Below are 7,022 nucleotides of genomic sequence, written 5' to 3'. Positions count from 1 at the left end.
TGAGCTTCAGGCGACTTTGGCTATGCAGCTGCTCCTCAAGGGCCACTATCTTCCTGGCCCAGGACCAGGGATTCCTCACTGATCTTCAATCCACCTCCATGCAGCCAAGTCTGAGAATTAGGAACCATCACTAGTGTCACAATTTAGAGGAGTGTTCCCCAAAGGTCCATGTGTCAAAGGACATTGGGCCCCATAGGGGTGCTATTGGGAGGTGGTGGTACCTTTGCAAGGTGAGGCCTAGTGGGAGGTTCTCAGCTCACTGGAGCTGGGCCCTTGGAGGGGACTATGAGACCCCAGGCTGACCTCTCTCTCTGCTTCTGGCTCATGATGTAAGTGAGTTTGTTGTCATGTACTCCACAATGTACCACTCTGGTCAGAGGCCCAGAATGATTGGGAAGCCTGATCTTGGACCAAAACCTCTAGAACCATGAGCAAAAACAAGATCTTTTCTCTTTATATACAAATTGCCTTAGGTATTTAGTTATAGTGACAATATATAACAAGCAACACTCTACTCATTGTGTTAGTCAGAACTTCTTCAGTTAGAGAGGACAGAGTCCTAACTGAAATGGACTTTGGGTGGGGGGAAGAAAACTGTTGGATTAATAAACTGAAAATTTAGGGGCTTCAGGCATGATTAGATCAGAGTATTAAAACGACATCACCTGGGGCTCAGGCTGCATCTCAGTGGCAGAGTGTTTGTCTAGCATGTGGGAGGCATTGGATTCAATCCTTAGCACCACATAAAAATAAACAAATAAAGGCATCTGTCCATCTACAACTACCAAAAAAAAAAAAAAATCACCTGGTGTAGTCCAAGAGTATAGCTGCCTCTTGCCTCCCTGTCAGCTCCGCTTTGCTCTGTGCCTGTTCTAATGTCAGGCAGTCTCTGTCCACTAGTGGTCTCTGAAAGATCCATGCCTCCATCTTCTCAGCTTAGGAACCCCAGGAGAAAGCAGCCTCGATTCCCCTGCAAGTCCAGAAAAGCAAAATTCAGGTTTGATCTTAATTTTTCCAGCCCATCATGTTCTTCAGCCTTGTCCCAAAGTGATGTCACATGTGGCCTCAGAGGACTGAAACTGCACAGCAGGGGAGGGGAGGAAGGGATTGGTGTTTACCTACAGTCTGTTCTGTGTTAGGCATTTCATATTTTCTCATTTTCAACTCACTAACAGCCACCCTACCTTCCTTCCAAGCTGACAGGGGACAGGCTCCTTCTTATGACCATGGCCAACCCCTCTGCAGTGCCCTGGATCATCCCTCCATTTTAGGGACAAAGACCCACCAAATGCTTTCCTCTCCCTCTTATCCTGTCACTCTCTCCCTCCCCTTCCTATCTTTTCCTGCATCTCTGAACATGTTGAAGTCTCTTCAACTAAAAGGCAAAACTCACTTCCTGGTAGAGTTGGCCACTGTCTCCACTCATCACCTCCTACTTGCTTCTCAGCCAAAGGAAATCAATTTACTATGCTGTCATCTCCTGAGATTGCTTCTCTAAAGTTGACTTTCCACATGACAAACGCAGCCCTCAGTGGCCTGACCTGTCTGCTGACCGTGATGACCCTGCCTCCCTGCCAGAGCCCTCACCCCCTCAGCTTCCATTATTCTGGTCCTTCCGGGTTCTCCTTCTCCCTTTCCCTGGCTGCTAGTTAGAGGCTGATGAGAAGAGAAAGTCAATTCTTCTCACATTCACCCCTATGCTTTCAAGTGCCATATTTTCATGGGTGATTTCTCCAGCTCCTCCATCTGGGTCCCTGTCTATGGGTGTCAATTTTTGTGCCCTAGCTCAAGTGTGTCCCCCCAAAAGCATGTGTTGGGAACTTAATCTCCCATGCAGCAGTGTTGGGGGAGCAGTGGGAGGTAGTTAGTGCATGTGGGCACCATCTTTTTAAAAAAATATTTTTTTTAGTTATAGATGGACACAATACCTTTGTTTATTTTTTATGTGGTGCTGAGAATTGAAACCAGTGCCTCACATGTGCTAGGCAAATGGTCTACACTGAGCTAAAACCCCAGCCCTGGGTGCCACCCTTGTGAATGGAATAATTATGTCAATTTAAAAAATGTAACTGGGCTGCATTTTTTTTAAGTGTAACTGAGACTTAGGCTGCCTTTCTCTAGGCAGTGAGTCTTTACCTAGACATGCAGATGCCACATGAGTGACTGCAAAACAGGATAAAGCTTAGTATCTCTGCTTTCATTTTGCATTTGTCTCCTTTATTAAACTTTGGGTCAGGTTCCTGCTCAGCTCTGCAGATAGGCACGTTAATCACTTGAGGCATGCTCATCTCCAAACTGGTAATACAAGTTTATTAGCCCTAAATTTACCTGATCCCTCTCATCATCCTTTCAGACTGAGGTCAGATTTGCACAGACTTGCAGCAGCCTGTTTCGGACCCCTGGAGCGGTGCCTAGAAGTCTTCTGTTGAGACTGCTTCCTCCAACAGGAGCAATCATGTCAGGGGGACTGAATTGTCCCCTGCAGGACCACAGGCCTGATGGATAAACATCCTGAGTAGCAAGTGGAAATTGCCCCTTCAAGTGATCAACCAGAGCTACCTTGCAGAACCAGAATGGAGAGGATGATCAACCAGACCATAGTTAGATCAAGACTGTTTAGTTATGCATACCTCTTACCCCCTGCCCCATTTCTTCTATTTAAACCTAAAGGTCCTGTCAGCAACCCGTAGATAGGGCTAAGATGCTGGATTTCACTTTGCTTTCCCAATGTGGCCATATGGATTAAAGTTTCCTTTCCTGCTTTTCACCATTATAATTGCTGCTCGTTTTGGGATGGTGAATGGCCAGATCTTTGTTGGAACCCCCCAAGTCAGGTCTCTGGCCTAGGCCTCTAATAATAAATGGGTTGGAGGTGCAAGTTTATCTCTCTTTCTCTGCCCCACCCCATGCAAGTACATGATAATGTTCTTTTGTCCTTCTCCCTTCTGCCATGGAATGATGCAGAAAGAAAGCTCTTGCCAGATGTTGGCCCCTCGACCTTGGACTTTCCCGCCTCCGAACTGTAAGAAGTGAATCTCTGTTCTATATAAATTATCCAGTCTCAAGTATTCTGTTATAGTAACACCAAAGAGATGAAGCCTGGAAAAGAGCAGCTGCTTGCATCCAGTGAGTAATAAGTGAATTTCTTCAAAGGCAGGTGCCTGAGGGGTGGCACATTGGGAACCATATCCAGATCTAGAACTTTCTCCAATCCATGCATACAGACAGACCCCCAAATCAAACTTCAGCTGCATTTCCAGCTCAGGCTGGGATGAGGGCCAGCTCCCCTGCCTTGTTCTCCCTCAGATGACAACTGAGGCCTCAGAACTCAACCTCCCAGTGTCAGCTGTCTTCTTGTGTTGACACGGTTCACCCACGGAGCCTGCTGTCTCAGTGCAGGAGACAGCATGTCAGAGTGCAGAGAGCAAGGTGTCTGGAATTTAGAGTTGGGTCTGTGGCATGCTTGTTTTTCCATCTGACTAGGTGTCATCTCCAGACAATTTCTGGCCACCTTTGAGAATGTTCATGAGCTCCTTCAGGTGTGCAAGATCCAGGCTCAGATGACTTTCAGTAATGGGGACCATGGTAAGGACACAAACAAAGTGAGATGATCAGGGGAAGCTGTCAGCAAACCCAAGCAGGTGCCTGGAGCAGAGGAACAATGACAGGCTTGTGCTCTAGCACTGTGCTCTCTGGGTGTGCCCCCAGCATGTGTGTCTCTCTCGCCAAACAGTCTCCCACCGTCAGAGGTCGGCCTCCATCACGTCTGGATTATTCATGACAGCACTTGGCTGGGGCCCAATCCTGCACCCAGGCGGCTCCAGCAGAGTTGACAGGGCGGCCCCACTACATTTACATGACCTAGATCACTATGATTCATGATGCTGGATCAGTGAAGGTGCACTGGCCTCGGGAGGAGGCTGAGGGAGCTGCAGACACTCCGCTTCATGGTTTCTGTGTCTTCTTTAATTTATTTCTTTGTCCAATGCAGGGGTTGGATCAGTTGATCTAAAGGCTTTTCAGTTCTGGCTTTCTAGGAATTTGTTGTTATAGTTTGGCTGTACTTCAGCTCTGGCAAAGTGATGTGCTGTCAATTCAGTCTAAGGATTCAAATCATTCTGCTTATCAGGGATCAGTCCTGGGAAACAAATCACCTCTAGTTATTTTAATCAGAAAGGGATTTTTTTTTTTTTAATGTGGGGCTCCTGGGGGTGGAACCCAGGGCCTTGCACGAGCTAGGCAAATGCTCCTCCACTGAGCTATATCCCCAGGCCTCAGAAAGGGAATTCAAAATTAACATCCTTACCCACAAGCTTCTTAAAGACACTAGTAAAAATTCCCCCCTTGTATTGCACACTGTTCTTCTGGGTTGTGTCCACATGAACCTTTATAAGCCAGCTGCCTTCCAACTTCACTTGGATGCCCTTGCCCACAGTTTTACTTGGGAAGACCAAGTCCTTAAGGAGTGTGGTGTGCACAGCTGTCAGTCTGTGGATGCTTCTGCTTATTTTTCATATGGATTTTCTTTTAACTGGCTTAAGCAAAATTCTCCTCTGAGCAACTGAGACCACATACTTCCTGCTGAACTTTTTCTCTGCTTCTTGTACTAGCTGGACTTGGATGTCCGGAAAGATTTCAGCTGAGGAATGGAAACAAAGATTATGTTCACTTCCCAACCACCACCAACTTCAATTTCCTTGACTGTTGTGCTATTCAGCTCCCGTGGCTGAGCCTCAAGGTCAAGTTCATGTCTAGCAACAGCAACACCTTGATGTGCTCAACTCATCAGGCTTATTGGACCTCTCTATCATGGCACTTGAGCTGAACGTGGCCTTCTCCTTGTTGAAAGCTAGCTTAGGAAAAGGAGAAAGTAGATGCTTAAAATAATAGTTACAAGAGCTGTTGGAGTGAGCTCTAAGTAAGCCTCCAGAAATAATTCCCAGAAAGGCTACAAACTCTGGCACAATCAGGAAGGTGACGAGTTAGATGAGTTAGTAGGCAAAGAGCCACTACTAATTATAATTGTTACTTTGAAAGTAGACCAAGTGAAAAGCCACAGAATGGAAAAAAATATTTGCAAATCATATACAGGTTGAACATCCCCAATCTAAAATTTTGAAATTCAAAATTGTCTAAAATCCGAAACTTTTTGAGTACTGCCATGATACCACAAGTGAAAAATTCCACAGCTGGTCTTGTGGGATGGGTCAGTCAAAATGCAGGCCCATTAAAAATATTGTATAAAATTTCCTTCAGTCTATGTGTATAAGGATATGTAAAATAAAAAAATAATTTCATGTTCAGACTTGGATCCCATCTCCAGGAAATCTCATTATGTTTATATAAATGCTCTAAAACCTGAAAAAAAATCTGAAATCCAAAATAGTTCTGGCCCCAAGCATTTTGGATAAGAGATATCGATTTTCTATCTATTAAAAGACTTACACCCAGGGGCTGGGGATCTAGCTCAGTTGGTAGAGTGCTTGCCTCATATGCACAAAGCCCTTGGTTCAATTCCCATCACCACAAAAGAGGAAGGGAGGAAGGGAGGAAGGGAGGGAGGGAGGGAGAGAGGGAGAAGGAGAGGGAGAGGGAGAGAGGGAGAGGAGGAGAGAGGGGGAGAGAGAGAGAGAGAGAGAGAGAGAGAGAGAGAGCCAGAATAGACACAGAATTCTTATAATTCAACAAGAACAAAAAACCAATTTAAATATGGGCAAATGATTCAAATATTTCTCCAAAAAACCAAATGGTCAATGTACATGAAAGATGCTCAACAACATTCATCATTAGGGGGATATAATCAAAACTATGTCATACCCACTAGGATGACTATAATTAAAAAGACTAGTAAGTGTTGATGAAAATGTGGAGAATTCGGAACCCTGTGCATTGCTGGTGGGTAAAGTGCTACAGCTGCTGGGGAAGACAGTACAGCAATTCTTCAAACACTAAACATAGAATTACAGCAGGATCCAGCAATTCCATTTCATATTCCCCAAAGAATTGAAAGCAGGGATTCAAATGGATATTTGTACACCAATATTCATAGTAGCAACATTTTTCACAGTAGTGCCAAAGTGGAAACAATGTCAATGTCTGCCAGTGGATAAAGACAATATGGTATATTCAAAAAATATCTATACAATATCCAGTGAAATATTATTCAGCCATAAAAAGAAATGCAGTACTGATACATACTACAACATAGGTAAGCCTTGAAAGCCAGGCTACAGCTGGGAGTGGTGATGCATGCCTATCATCCTAGAGATTGGAAGCTGACACAGGAGAATTCCAAGTTCAAGGCCAGCCTGGGCAATTTAGTGAGACCCTGTTTCAAAATAAAAATTTAAAAAAGGGAGTGGATTGTAGTTCAATGGTAGAGTGTACCTGAGTTCAATCCCCAGTACCAGAAAACAAAACAAAAAAGACCAAAACATGGTAAGTGAAAGAAATCAGACACAAACGACAACAAAGCTATGATTCCATTTACCCAAAGTATCCAGAACAGGCAAATTCCTAGAGACAGAAAGTAGATTAGTAGTTACCATGGGGAAGAGGTTATTGGGACAGATTACTAACAGTTTTCTCTGTAGAGTTATGGAAATGTTCTGGAAGTAGATAGATGTGATACTTGTAAAACTTCATGAAGATACTGACATCTACTGCATTGTATAGTTTAAAATGGTGAATTTCATGTTATATAATTATACTCAATTAAACAAAACAAAAAAGATTGGTTAGGGGTTCATGGTAGAGCATGTGCTTAGCTCTGGGTTTGACCCCTAGCACCAAGTGGAGGGTGGTGGTGTGGAACAAAGAAAAAAATGATTTTTTTTTCTTTTTTCAGGGGGCAGCGCTGGGGATTAAATTTAGGGCCTCATGGTTAAACTTTTGCTCCTTATGCCTGTACCTTTGGTCTTTTGTTAGAAATCTCACTACTTACAGGAGAAATACTTCCCCCAAAGCAAAGAGTAAATCCATTGAACTGGAAGTTCTCTGGCCACTTTGGTCTCCTCTTCCAC

The 7,022-nt window shown here is 44.2% G+C and overlaps 1 pseudogene; it reads right to left on the bottom strand.

Annotated features, from left to right (window-relative positions):
* Nucleotides 1-4,274: 4,274 nt before the first annotated feature.
* Nucleotides 4,275-5,163, bottom strand: LOC143404509 (small ribosomal subunit protein eS7 pseudogene; annotated as a pseudogene).
* Nucleotides 5,164-7,022: the final 1,859 nt, after the last annotated feature.

The sequence above is a fragment of the Callospermophilus lateralis genome, chromosome 7, assembly GCF_048772815.1.
Source record: "Callospermophilus lateralis isolate mCalLat2 chromosome 7, mCalLat2.hap1, whole genome shotgun sequence".
NCBI classification, from domain to species: Eukaryota; Metazoa; Chordata; class Mammalia; order Rodentia; family Sciuridae; genus Callospermophilus; species Callospermophilus lateralis.
This window is presented reverse-complemented; position numbering and strand designations above follow the sequence as displayed.